The following is a 15290-nucleotide window of genomic DNA, read 5'->3' on the forward strand; positions in this document are numbered from 1 at the left end:
GACTGAGAAACAGTAGAGAAGCATTTACCAAATTTGTCTTAGGCACTTCCCTCAACCCTATTGTAAAATTCACTTTCCTGATTTAGTGCTGGGGTGGGTTAAAATGAATGCTTCTCACTAATGTAACACTAATATTACATTGCTTTGCCTAAGTTACAAATAAAGACATACAAAATATTTATCAACTTGTATGCAAAATTTCACATCTCAACACTTCACCCCAATAAATCTTTTGTACAATGTCTTTATAACAACCCAGCCACAGAGTATGCACAAACCAGTGTGTTTCTTAGTGCCGGTCCCAAGCCTGGATAAATTGGGAGGGTTACGTCAGAAAGAGCATCTGGTGTAAAATTTTGCCAAATCAATATGCGGACAACAATACAAATTTCCATAATGGATCGGTCGAGCCCCAAGTTAACAACGACCGCCACCAGTACTGTTAACCAACAGGGAGCTGGCGGAAATTGGGCTACTTTTGACCGAAGAAGAAGATGGGGAGACGTGTCCGGAGGCAGGAGTAGAGGAGGAAAGTAAAGGGAGTGGAACTGAGGGTAGGAACTTTGAATGTTGGCAGTATGACTGGTAAGGGGAGAGAGTTAGCAGATATGATGGAGAGAAGGAAGGTTGATATATTGTGTGTGCAAGAGACTAAATGGAAGGGGGGTAAGCCCAGGTGGATCGGAGGGGGATTCAAATTGTTCTATCATGGTGTGGATGGGAGGAGAAATGGGGTTGGATTTATTCTGAAGGAACAGCAAGTCAAGAGTGTTTGGAGGTGAAAAGAGTGTCAGGCAGAGTAATGATTATGAAGCTGGAAATTGGAGGTGTGATGATGAATGTTGTTAGTGCATATGCACCGCAAGTTGGGTGTGCGATGGATGAGAAAGAAGATTTTTGGAGTGAGTTGGATGAAGTGATGAACAGTGTACCCAAGGGACAGAAAGTGGTGATTGGAGTGGATTTCAATGGGCATGTTGGTGAAAGGAACAGTGGAAATGAGGAGGTGATGGGTAGGTATGGTGTCAAGGAGAGGAATGAAGAAGGTCAGAGGATAGTGGATTTTGCCAAAAGGATGGACATGGCTGTGGTGAATACATATTTTAAGAAGAGGGAGGAACATAGGGTTATGTACAAGAGTGGAGGAAATGTACACAGGTAGATTACATCCTATGTAGAAGAGTTGATCTGAAGGAGATTGAAGACTGCAAGTAACTTACAACCCAGGTACTCTGCTCCAGACCAGATGCTGACAACCAATGACGTGTTTTGGTTGGGTGACAACCACCACCTCTCCGACTATGCTCCTGATGAGGCCTGTAGGTCTACGGGACAGATGTGACCGCCGATTACCTGTTTTGGCCCGACGATATTGCCCCCAACTCCGGGTACTCTGTTCCTAACAACTCTCCTACAGACCAGCCATCATGGCCGGGCCTTCTGACGCCTTCAACTGACCAGATCCTCAGTTACCTGCCAAGATACTCACAAGATTCACGCATTTGTACAAAATACTGTCGACAACCTGAAAAATGAACATTCTATTAATGAGGCTATTGTACAAGCCTTTCTTAACATGAATGATGACTCTTACACAAAAATACGTGACATAGCCGATGCTTTCTCGAAACGCCATTTTTTTGTACCTCATATGATCGATGCAATTTTGGGGTTTTACGGGGAACATGACATGGAAAAATCAGATGAAATGTCTGAACTGAATGTACCTGTGATATAACATGTTTTTGTCTGCTTTTAATCATGCTCTTTAATTGTAATATTATGTTTTGAAGTGGTTGGTGAAACATCTCTAATTTTTAATATTGTTTTTGAAAATTTTTCTATCACTTATTTTTTTGACAGATGTTTTATACTTTTTGAGTTGCTTAAACTGTTTGGGTGAAAGAGATATATTACCTTTTAAAGTATTACAGCCTATTTCGGACAAAGCATTAATTAAATCGTCAGAAGATGTGTTTACAAGATTGTTATGGAGGCGACAAGAGCAATGGAGTAAGGCCTTGAGAGGCTGTAGGTTTCTGCTTATTCTGACCGACATGCTGACAGAATATTTAACTTTGACTCACAACAGCTTTTATCTTTTCATGGTGTACACGACACGCCAATCGCAGTTCATCGGGGGTCTGTGCCTTCAGATCCACTAAGAAATAGCCATTTGTTAATTTTGTAACATCTTAGAAAGCTTCCAAAAAGAACTTAACACACCCCGGGTACATTTGGCAGGCCAAGGTAGCAATCTGCAATTTGTCCCTGGGGTTTTTAAAAAGAGTAATATAATTGGCGTTAAGATTAATCGTTCGGCTTTTCTTTCCTTGAAAGAATACATTTTGAGCCAAGGAAATGATAGACAGACTCCGGTGATGAGTATATTTTGTGAAAGCTTTTTCTATTTCCTGGGTTTCGCTAGCCGATTCCATTAGATCATCTGTAATAACCAAATTTATTTTCTCAGGAGGGAGAAGCTCATCATCGCATAAAGACTTCGGGATCCCCTCAATAAAGTTTAACTGCTGAAATTTAACCGATAGATCATTGTACATTTTCTGCCAGCAACTATAAAACCAAATTATATTTTGAAAACTTTGAGACACCACGTGATTGGAATGTTACAGTAATTTTTTTACATAATAGGATTTACCGAACAAGGTGGACCCGAGATAATTTTAGCGAAGGGGTGTTGAAGGCGTGTATCAAAATCTCTTTTAGTATCCATAAGGTCTTGTGGTGTAATCTTTTAGGAGAACCCTCTTGTTATACACAGCCCTGAACTTCTTCCTGAGTGGTCTGTTTTCTAAAGTAAAGCGTTTTTTTATTTCTGCAGATCTGCTTACTGTGAACCAGTAACTCTTGAGGAGGAGCTTTATGAGACGTCACAAAATTCTGAACTAGATTGGTTAGTGTTTCGAGGTTTAGAATTTTACCGGTTTCGTGGTTAATGGTAATGCCTTTTACTTTCATACACGTTTTGCCATGTGCTGTATAATACACGTACGTCTTTGGACCCCCTGATGCAAATTCTGTAATATAATCATCTCTATTTAGCTCTCCTAAACAGTCACCCAGAGGAGGATTGTACTGACCAGGTTGAGAAGTAAAAATAACCGAGTCGGTGTCGTGGTACAACACCCTTTCTCCCAGACTGTCCAGTAAATCGTACAACTCTAAGCGGGCATAGGCAGTGGTGAAAGCAGCAATAACGACATTGACGCTACCAGGTAGAGAGTACTTTTGATCAGCGTACTTCCATTGTATTTGAGCTATCTCATCGCCGATAAATTCAAAATAAGAAACACTATACTGTTTGGAGAAAATATATTGCAAGAATTCCTTACCGTCCTTGACTAAGCTAGTAGTGAGATGGAGAGGCTTTTGCCCAAATTTACCCCAAAGAGAATTTAAAAACAACTTTGAAATCTGTCTCTTAGACAGGATTTGCGGCGATGTTATCGCGGTCCACTTGTACACCTTCCTTCTGATAATAATCTAAAATATACCGGTCTTGGGAAGCCTCATCAGTACACCAGGTAGGATAACCCGATGCATCCTGCTTGCCTTTTAGATAAAGCTTGATATAGTCCGAGAATAGCTCAGAAGTATGTTCAGTGTAATCCCAAAACTCGTGTACTTTTGAAACTTTATTACCTTTGTCAATGGCCTTTGTTATTTCCATACTACACCATGTCCCGGTTAAAGCTCTCTCATCCTCTGTGTGACGACAGTCCACAGTCTGAGATTCTGTCTCTGTGCAGGTGCGACAGAGGGTGAACATTAATTTCCCGCAAAACCTGGGAGGCAGGACTAGAAAACTGACACCTCGTGGAGGCTGGATGGTGGCTTTAATTAATCCAAAATCCAAGATCGTCATACTGCTGAAAAATGATGGTGGGGTGACTGATCGGGTACAGTTTTGTTTTACTCACAAACGGATACAAACTAGTGAAATCATAATAGTGAATCTGCTCTACGCCCACGGCCTTGTGGTACAATTGTATGATGTTGGTATGTCCGCCGAACAATGAGTCCCTCTGATTTATACGTTGAGGGAAATCGCTGTGTTTTAAGAAAGTTTGTAGCCTGAGGTTGTGTTTCTTCATTGTCTCCCAATCATGCTCCCAGCGCACTCGCACATCTGGAATAAATTTTGTCCTAAGTATTTCCAATTTTTGTATAAATCTTTTGGTACATAACCGCACAAGTCATGCCGGTTAAAGGATGGGTACTGTTTAAATCATAGCATTCTACACAGCCGTGATAAAAGCAGCCAGCAAATTCAAAGGCAGTCGGAAAACCTTTAACTCGGGCATAGCCGTCAAGAAAAAAGGAACCCTTCTTTACTTCCCCAAGGTTTAGAGCGTGCCAAATGTTTGACTTTTCTGTTTCACAGAGATACAATAACCATTGAATAGATGCGTTTGAATAGTTTTTCTGACTACTAATGTAATGGTCACAAGGAATTATATCGATAGATTTTGGAGGCATACAGTTTTGCCGGTACATGGCCATACATAGAGAGGCTAGGGTGATGCATTAAAAAGGATCAATATTTACAATTTTGATGACCTTGTCTCTAAATTTGATGCATGCGGTTCTAAGAATATCGACGTCATTTTTACAATAAAAAGCCATCTCATCTTTAAAATTAAAAACACCATGTTTGACACTCTTATACCAGGTAAAAAATTCTTCTTTTTCTTTGGTCATCATACTCTGGACACCGTAGCATTCAGGGTCAGGGTAGGATCCAATATAATTCTGGTTTTCAGCCGTATTGAAGAAATGGGGAAAATACCCTTTTTCAGCAGCGAACCCCATGGGTTTAGGCATGACACTCAATTTCATTGTTAAAAAATTCAAAGAATCTATAAAACGTAATTGATAACCATCATCTGTGAAACACATCAACCAATTTCCGTGAGTGGTAACATGAGGGTTCACACCATTTTCAAGCAAATTGGGACCGGCAGTAACAGTTGCAATCAACACACTTGATTAGCTCTTCAGGGATCGGCCTGCAATCGGGGGAGAAACAGATGTTGCAGAGGCCTTCACAGCGATGGCTAAGGATTGAGTGGTAGCTTGTGTAACAGTAGTCACACAAGTATTTCACACCCAGAAAACCCTTTAAATTCAAAATGCTGTAGGGTGGATGCAGGGTTTCTAAAAGGCCATCAAGCTAGTCAAAGTCAATGGGAGTAGTAACAGGTGAAGGAACTCTCATGGTAGCTATAATATTATTCATTTGGGTCATGTTTTGATTTTGGCAATTATTATATTCCAATTCACTAAAATATTGGGGAGGAGGAGTAGGCATTTTTGGGCGTTGAATAGAGGAACTAAGTTCTTTCACCATATCATGCAGTACCCCAACATTTTGAGAACCGCTCCCAGCATCCAAGTCCTCACTTGCATACCTTTTCCTGCTTTTATCATTGCAACTCATATTGCCTGACATTATTTGGGGAACAAGTTTTCTAAAATAGCGTACAATAAAATAACCTTTTCATGTAAATCTGAAGAAAGTGGTAAAAGGTCCGGTAATGCACTTTGAAAATCCAACCGAACTCGGTCAATTTCAGCCTTCAGCTCAGCAGCCTTAGTCACTGCATCAATTCTTTCGGATTCTCCAACTATTTGAGTGAGAAGTCCGGGTGATGATACAAATGGCGGTGAATCCCCAAGTATCTGAATCAGTAATCCTGGCGACAAAGGTTCTAAAAAAACAAACAAGACTAAGTTTTCTTCAAAAATAAACATTTGCAGCGCACTCGCACAATTAGTTCAACTTACCGGGCTGCGTGAAAGAGATGTTCAATAATAGACTGTCCAAGGGCCTTTGCACTGATTCTAGAGGCTGACTAGAACCTTCGGAAGAATAACCACTCTTCGGAAGCATTAAGTTTTCTGTTAAAAATTATATATTCAACTCCCAATGCCTTATTTTTACATACACCCGAACCCTCAGGTGAAAATAGTACTTACGAGATTCTGGGAACCCTTTAGTTTTTATGTCTAAGGCAGGATTTTTAGTCTCAAAAAAACAATCTGTAGTAGATATTAATTCTTCCAATTGCGCGCTTGTTAGATGTAAAGAAGAATGCAAGCCTGCCTCCGATTCTTCTACAATTAAAATATAAAGTACTAAGTTTGTACGTACTTAAAAGACATTTCCATTAAAAAGTAATCAGCCTAAACGTACTATAAAGTAAAAAGATTGTACATTTCCATTTAAAGTAATCAGTCTTAACGTACTTTTAAAGTAATAAGTTTTGTACGTTACCATTAAAAGTAATACGTTTGTACATACTTCATTCTGTGCGGTCCTATTAACAGCATTTCGATTTAAAAGTATTAAAATTTACTCACTTTTTGAGCAACCAAGGGGCCAGAAACTGAAACCTTCTGAAATAAGAAAAATACTTCATTTATAAATTCTAAGCGTTACAACTAGGTACAGTTTTTTCATTTAAAAAACAGAAAACCCACCTCCTGATGAGAGGGTTCTTGGAGATTGCTCTTCGTTGCTGGAACTATTTGATTTGAAATCGGAATTTATAAAAGAAGATCAGTTTGAAGGGAGAAGATCGATAACAGCACATATTTTGATAATCTACACTTACCAACAATCACAAAAGTATTTTTTCCATTGTCTGCCGTTGTGGAAGAAAAAGCGAAATCGCCTACCTTTTGCAAAGAGCGCCGAGGCACTTGTATGCTGAAAAAAGTTAGCGTGGCGATAGATAGCTAAGCAGAGCTCTTTATGATGCCCCTCATGCTCTGTCCCGCCTTGGAGGGGCAGAGCGAAACACCCTGTACGTTTGGGAGAACGCTTATAGGTGCTGAGTTGCTGATGTACCTCCTCTAAGGGGCGGTGACTCTTTGTAGCAGCAAAGAAGACTCATTCAAGCGCTTACGGCTGTAAGCAATAGGAAAAAGCTCCCCTTTATGTTTTACCGAGAGATCATTGTGCTAAAAGCAGACGTTTTATATGTGAAACTATTTCTTAGGTTGTCACATGTATTTTAATATCTTTTAAAGTTGATTATTATATATAAGAGAGATTCGTTAGTAGGAAATAGTTCATCTAATAACTTTGTTTTCAGATCAGTTGAATGTAAAAAAGTCTTTTTGACATTTACCCGATTAACAAGGCTAAAATACAGTATCGGAATATAAACAACTTTTTATCAAGTACCATAAAGAGCTGGTGTACATTTGGAATGTAAACAGAGACAGCGAGCACCCGTTGTGCGTTGTGCTAAAAGCAGAAGTTTTTAATAACTTTTCTTGCAAGCCTCATCTTCAAACCCTCTGAATGGCATGGGGTGCTTAGATAAAATTTCTTCTTTAATAATCGTATGATTTTCCGATTTCATTAAATAAAAAAAGCATGAATTGTTACAGTAAATGTTTTATCATCCGCGTGCTGTTTTAACAGCTGCAGATTTAACACTAAAGGCTCTTTTCCAACCATTTAAAATTGGTGGCCATATGCTAAAGCCACATGTGGTTTGTTCCGTAAAGGGCTGCATAGCTGGGGGGCTTCCTATTGACTGTTTTAACAGCTGCGGATTTAACACTAAAGGTTCTCGTGTCCTGTGAAAGAATGTTTAATTCCCATGGCTTTTAAAAAGAGCCACACTTGCATGGCTTTGTCTTACGATCACGATAAGTGTATATTTCATTTTATATCGTTTTTAGAAAGTTACACATATGCGTAACTACGCAGGCAAGATAAGTGTATATTTCATTTCTTAATATTAGTTTTGAATCTAGTGTTTATAAAATGAAGCCGTGTGTCATGAGTTTATAACTTAGTTTGGGGGATTGTATATTTTAAATCGTTTTTAGAAAGTTGCACATATGCGTAAGCTACGCAAGCAATATAAGTGTACATTTAATATTAGCTTTGAATCTAGTGTTTATAAAATGAAGCCAAGTGTCGTGAGTTTATAATTTAGAGCGGGGGAGTGAATATTTTATTTAGTTTTTAGAAAGTTACACATATGCAAGGCTATGCAGGCAATATAAGTGTATATTTAATATTAATTTTGAATCTAGTGTTTATAAAATGAAGTCACGTGTCATGAGTTTATAATGTATAAATCATATTTTCCATATTTTCATGTTTTGGGGTGGGACATAAGGTCATCAATCATTCAGACCATCCCCTGTGACAGTTCCTGTCTGATAGTGCTACTACTAATGTAGAAGTGGGATTACATCAGGGATCAGCTCTGAGCCCTTTCTTATTGGTACTGGTGATGGACAGGTTAACAGACGAGATTAGACAGGAGTCCCCGTGGACTGTGATGTTTGCTGATGACATTGTGATCTGTAGCAAGAGTAGGGAGCAGGTTGAGGAGACCCTGGAGAGATGGAGATCTGAGAGGAGAGGAATGAAGGTCAGTTGGACCACCAAGACAGAATACATGTGTGTAAATGAGAGGGAGGTTAGTGGAATGGTGAGGATGAGGGGAGCAGAGTTGGCGAAGGTGGATGAGTTTAAATACTTGGGATTAACAGTACAGAGTAATGGGGATTATGGAAGAGAGGTGAAAAACAGAGTGCAGGCAGGGTGGAATGGGTGAAGAAGAGTGTCAGGAGTGATTTGTGACAGACAGGTATCAGCAAGAGTGAAAGGGAAGATCTACAGGACAGTAGTGAGACCAGCTGTGTTATATGGGTGGCAAAGGAGACAGAGCTGGAGGTGGCAGAGTTAAAGATGCTAAGATTTGCATTGGGTGTGACGAGGATGGACAGGATTAGAAATGAGGACATTAGAGGGTCAGCTCAAGTTGGACGGTTGGAAGACAAAGTCAGGAAGGTGAGATTGTGTTGGTTTCGACATGTGCAGAGGAGAGATGCTGGGTATATTGGGAGAAGGATACTAACGATAGAGCTGCCACAGAAGAGGAAAACAGGAAGGCCTAAGAGAAGGTTTATGGATGTGGTGAGAGAGGACATGCAGGTGATGGGTGTAACGGAGCAAGATGCAGAGGACTGAAAAATTTGGAAGAAGATGATCCACTGTGGCAACCCCTAACGGGAGCAGCTTAAAGGAAAAAAAGACAGTAACCAGGTTTCCATCCAAGGAGTTTTTGCGAAAAAATATTTAGCGCTTCAAATTTTTTTACCGATATAGCTGATGGAAATGCTAATTATCGATAAAATGTTGTACATGTCGACATAATATTTTCCTATTTAACTTTAGCGCATAAATTCCATATCGATACTTCAGATGTCGCAAAAACTACATTGGAAACACTTTTTGTCGGAAAAGAGGGCTTTAACACAAATAAATGTGTCACATGATACATTTTCATCACGTGCAATCAAAACGAGAATGGCGGAGCAGTTCGCATGGTCTGATGAAGAGACTTGTTATTTCTCGTGATGAGCCAATGCAGTAGCGGATAGGCTGGGTCTCCTGCTACTAAAAGGGGTACCTGAACTCCCTTCACCTCAACTGTAGCCTGGGGGTGTCTCTCAGGATGTCTAAATAATACAAAAACCGCAAAGCTAATTTACTGTGCCAGTCAAAATATTTAATAAACCGTTTGTTTCGTTATCTAAACATTTTTTTCTTATTATTAAATGGCAGATGTTTCAGCATATATGTGAAATTCTCTCATTAATATTAACTTTAGTTTTTTTTTGATTAGACGTCGTTATTTTGTATTAATTCAAATTTCAGTTTTAATTAAAAACCTTAAGGGAAGCAGGTTACAGTACTAATTCAGTTGTTATCGCACTGAGAAGGGATGTTGAAAGGTAGGCTCACCTGTACAGATGCGATGCTGCAAACACAGCTGCATCATGGGCACTTCCAGGAGTGCCAACGCAAATGTCTCGTATCATGCACCTGTCATCAACAAGGGCCTGGAGAACAATAGATGGCCACCCTTTGTGATTAATGTAATCGTGGTAGCCTTCCATCGGGGGAAGAATAGGCACATGCGTGCCATCCAGCGCACCGTAAATCTGTGGCACAAGATGCACCAAGGAATTGCCGTATGCAATTTCATTGGCCTCCGCTACAGTCGGAAGTCTGATATAACGCAGCATTAATTTTTCTTTAATAGCAGTGCACACAGCATATACACATCGATGGACAGTAGTTTTACTAACCCTGAAAGTTTCTCCAACTACTCTATACTCGGCGCAGGTTGGCAGCTTGTGAAGGACGATGGCAATCCGCTTTTGGGTTGGAACCGGTGGTCGATGGCAACCCGTGATTGGCGCAACATCAGGACTGATGAATCCACACAACATCTCAAACGTTGGCCGTGTCATTCTAAAATGTTGCAGCCAGAGATTTTCTGTGAAGTGTCTCCCCACCACCTCCTCCCAGAAGGTCTTATTCCATCGTCTCTCCCATACCCGTGGGTTTCGTCGCACTGGGGTACTTTCTTCAGGCTCTAGGGCTATCGGACAAGCAACTGCTTCATTCTTCTGTCGTCTTCGGATATTACGTACAATTCCAAATATTTGTGAAACTGAAATAACAGTAAGCTGGCAAATTTCAAAAAACTGTCTGAATAATCTCTCCATTTCATTGTTTCTTTGTTTAGTGGAGGGGGTGTAACGTGGAAAACAAAAGGTAGATAATTTGTGACATACACAAAATTATGTATGGAAACAGCTCAAGGGCAGATTTTTTTTCGTGCTACAACAAAACTTATGCGACAGTTCGTTTTGGGGGATGACGTCATCACGCACACCATTTTATCGATAAAAAGCCAGTTGGATGGAAACAAGCCGGAGACAGCAAATTTCGCACATTTTTTTAACGTATATTCTGTATGTCGATAACAAAACGTCGCAAAAAACTGGATGGAAACTTGGCTAGTGTCTTTATAACAAAACAGTCTTAATTGTTTGAAGAGTCTGTTGCATTACCTGTGCCTTGATTTGCAGTATTTGCTCTCCCAGTGTTAAAAGTTGGGCGTTTTGTCCATTACATATCTTCTTTATTTCAAAGACAATCTGAAGAACTCGGATGCACTCCTGATAACTTGTATCTGTTCCGGCTTGTTTCAACTGTTTCTTTAACTTTCTGAAGTCTTCATATGTCATCAGATCTGGTGGTTCAAAATGAGACAAGTCCACACCTTTCAGTAAACTAGCTCACTGAAATTTAAGTCTATTGTGTGAATTCTTTTCTTAATCTGTACTGGTTTTGTGTTTAATTGCTACTTAGACCCTTGTCCCAAACTGTCTGTTTAAGCATATGCAGCTGTACAATTAACTTCAAAAATTGAAATGCTAACATACCATAGGTGCCAGTACAACCACTTCTGCCCAAGCGATATATTTTACCCTTCCAAGACAAAACAATTGTCGTAGTTTGGCAGGAGTTTGGGGTAACCATGTTTTGCACCTTGTTTGCAAATACTGTTTTGATGTATATGTGTTTGTATGTGAAATTTAGGGCACCTAGTGTACAAATGCGGTGGAAGTAAAACATTGGTTGCTGAATGGAATATAACCAACTAAGTGTAGAGACTTCGTGTGTCACGAGGACACCTGCATGTTTGTTAGTGCTGGGGGTAGTGAGTCTCTAATTAAAGTGCTAAGGAGTGGTGGGACATGCATGCGTCATTCATTCGTTTAGGATCGTTGAGTATGTACTGGACGTGTATGTTTGCTTACAGAGGCAAAAGTAGGCCAACCGATAATGAATTTGGCAAATTGTATTAGAGTAGCATTGTGGGCTCAGAAATGCCTAAATTCGTAAATTCTGCCATCTTTCAGTGGAGTGGCACAGGCAAGCAGGCTAAAGCTAGGATATGGAAACCTGTAGTGCAGGTAGAGAAAGCAGAAGCTGAGCTGAGTGTGCCACAAAATGGAAGGGAGCTGGAAGGATTAAAATCAGGAAAACAGAAATCTGGTATAAAGAAGACAGCTGCTGTTATAAGAGATTTATTATCTTGTATTATTGGTAATAAGGAAGATCAGTATGAGAAATAAAATAAAGGGGATGAAAGTGAAAGTTGTGGAATTTTGTGTGAAAGTTTTGAAAGATGTAACAGTTGGTGTGAAGAATTTGTTAGCATGTAGAACACCCACTGCTAAAGTGGAAACCAGAGAAAGTAGCGGAACAAAGGAGTGTAAACCTTCCGTGGTGAAAGTTAGGGCAGTAGTAACAGGATCTGACAGGAACCCTAAAATATGGGTGGGTGACTTACCTGAGACACCCAGACAATAACAATCTTCTTCTTCTTTTGGCTACTCCCGTTAGGGGTTGCCATTGCGGATCATCTTCTTCCGTATCTTTCTGTCCTCTGCATCTTGTTCTGTCACACCCATCACCTGCATGTCCTCTCTCACCACATCCATAAACCTCCTCTTAGGCCTTCCTCTTTTCCTTTTCCCTGAAGTTTTCCATTCTCTCCTTTCTGTGTGTGTCTCTTACATGCTCATTCTCTTTTATTATAATTTTAATGATGATAGTGATTTCTCAGCACCCAATGGCCCTCTTGTTTGCTGGCCAGTAAATCACTGATTTGGCAGCCAGGAGTTTTATGACAATTCAGTAGAAACATATATGAAAAAAGTAATATATGAAAAGAGAAACGAAATCGAAGACCTCCCTTTACCAAAATGGGAACGCAGGCTTAGTCAACAGTAAATTAATTGTAAGTATTGTGGTGGTCAGCTGGGGGCTGTGCCCAGTCACGAAGCCTGGAAGGACCAGGACAGGGACTGTGCCTCCCCCGGACCTCGAGAGGGCAGGAATCAGTCTTTGCAAGACAGAAGACGGCTATGGTGGGAAGCTCTGCGATCAATACGAGAGGACAAAGAGAACCAACTCAGTGATATAAAGGAATCCTACAATACGATAACAAATCTGATTAAGCAGATTAACAAAATCAACAAAAAGAAATATAGGAGAGAGAAACGAAACCGAAGACCTCCCTTTACTAAAATGGGAACGCAGGCTTATTCAACAGTAAATTAATGGTAAATATTGTGGTGATCGGTTAGGGGCTGTGCCCAGTATCGTCACCTGGATGGACCAGGGGCCTCATGTATAAACGGTGCGTACGCACAGAAATGTTGCATAAGAACGTTTCCACATTCAAATCGGGATGAATAAAACCTACACTTGATGTAAAGCCACGCACATTTCCACGGTACCTGTCGTACGCAAGTTCTCCGCTCGGTTTTGCAGACTGGCAGCACCCAGCGTCAAAGCAGTGCTACTGTTCCTGTGTGGTTATTCTTTCTTTTCATGACGCGGCTTGAAATTAAGTGCATATTGTTTATTAGTGTAATGCATCTGATTGTAATTAACCTGCAACAATATAATGGTCCAGGGAATAGCCACAGTATTCCAAATACCATAACTGCTTTAGCGTTGTTACTCTCACTGCACCACCTTCTTCTTCTTCTTTCGGCTGCTCCCGTTAGGAGTCATCTGATCATCTTTTTTCATATTACTCTCACTGCACCACTCGGAGTATTTATATCAATGTATCTGAGTGGGGAATCACAGCAGCAGCTGATCGGAAAGAGAATTATCAGTATACAGCATCAAGCACACGCTACCTCAGCCACGGCAAAACACTTCAAACCTTTCCTGTACGGACCTCGAGGTTCAGAAAGAGTTTCATCCCAAGAGCTCTAAACGCACTCAATCAAGTGCTTCTTGTAGAACTGTCTGTACATATAAGTAGAATTACCTCACTGTAAACTTGCACTACTGTTATAATATTGCACAACCTGCGCCACTTTATAAAGCGCGTATTTACATATGATGACGATATCACTTTTAAGATGAAATGCTGCAAAATATGTTGATTATATTATACAGATAAAACTTTAACTTCATTTAAATAATCTGTATTGTTAATAATTAAACATGTGAGGACACGGTGCCGCAGAGCTAGCAAGTTCACGTATTGTTCCTGCCTCATGCTGTATATTTACTCAGGCTGGCGCGACACTGGAAGGACAGACGGATAGAATAATTAAACACATACTATGAGGATATTTCAACGTTCCTTAAAAGTTTTGAAGAATCGTCATTGTAAGCTTACAAGATGGTTTATCGTCTATTACAGAGCTGATTGTGTGGCGATTGGGTATTTGGAGAAAGAAAAGTAACAACAGGAATTGGAGGTTAGTATGTTTGAAAGAGACAGTACTGCTACAATAAATTATTTCATCGAAGGTGGCACATGGCGCAGCAGCATCTTGTGTGAGACATGAACAATCACTGCGCCATCGTGTTTCCATGTTTAATAACATGCTTTCATTCCAATCATGAAAATGATATCACGTATACATCTCAGTATTTTAGTTATTCAGAGAGCTGTAATATCACGAATGTAATGGATTCTGTGTCCCGTCGGAGGAAGAGAAAGCCTGGAAGCACGTAGTGATTCACACACACAGAGCACATTGAAGATCAAATACAAAACAAAGTATTTAACGTGCTACTTTAGTTACGATGGGATTTGAGAAACTGGTAAATTAAATGATTTTAAGATGAAGTTTATGATGTTCTACTTCAATGAAAAAATAAATGTGATTAAAGTGAAAATTTCGAGATTAAAGTTGACATTTCGTGCTTTTTTTTTTGTCTCTACCCTAATAAGCTTTCATATGACACTCAGACGGTGTTATGTTCATTTTAAATTTGTTCTTTTCAAAATTTAAGTAAAAAGAAATGTTCATAATGTTCGGCATAACGTTAGGAACAGAGCTGGGCGTCTGGTAATGTAACTCAGTTTTATCAGATGTGTATTGTGGCCAGCACCAGGCGTTCATCAGAAGGCCGATACAGCACCTCTCTGTAGTGAGATGGGGGTCCATGACGGTGCATGTGGGGGAGTGCGAGCTCCGCAGTGAGACGGTGTTGCTGCAGAAAGTTGGTTGGGAGGCGACCGGATTGCTCGCTATTGTCAGCTCAGCTGTTGTCCATTGACATTCTGCAGGTCATTGGGAGAACAGGAACCTGGACAGAAGCTGAAGAGGGTCTCTGCCATCTGAGAAGGGCTGATGGGGGGAACTGGCTAGACGGGTGGACAGAGATGTGCTGGACATGAAGAAATGGAGCAGAAGCGATACCTGTGTGGATTTAGGGGCTTGAAGTGTACCCTAGCAAAGATGGGAGGGTCCGCAAAGTGCAAGTCCGAGTCAATAAATCAGGTGGGCGCAAGATGTTTCTCAGGCCTGTTAATGAGATAGTCTTGCTTCTTCCTTCAAAGGACTTGGGAACAGATGGGGAAAAAACAAAATAGTGGTATCCTATGGGATGCCAG

This window comes from Polypterus senegalus, chromosome 3 (genome assembly GCF_016835505.1).
Source record: "Polypterus senegalus isolate Bchr_013 chromosome 3, ASM1683550v1, whole genome shotgun sequence".
Taxonomy (NCBI): Eukaryota; Metazoa; Chordata; class Cladistia; order Polypteriformes; family Polypteridae; genus Polypterus; species Polypterus senegalus.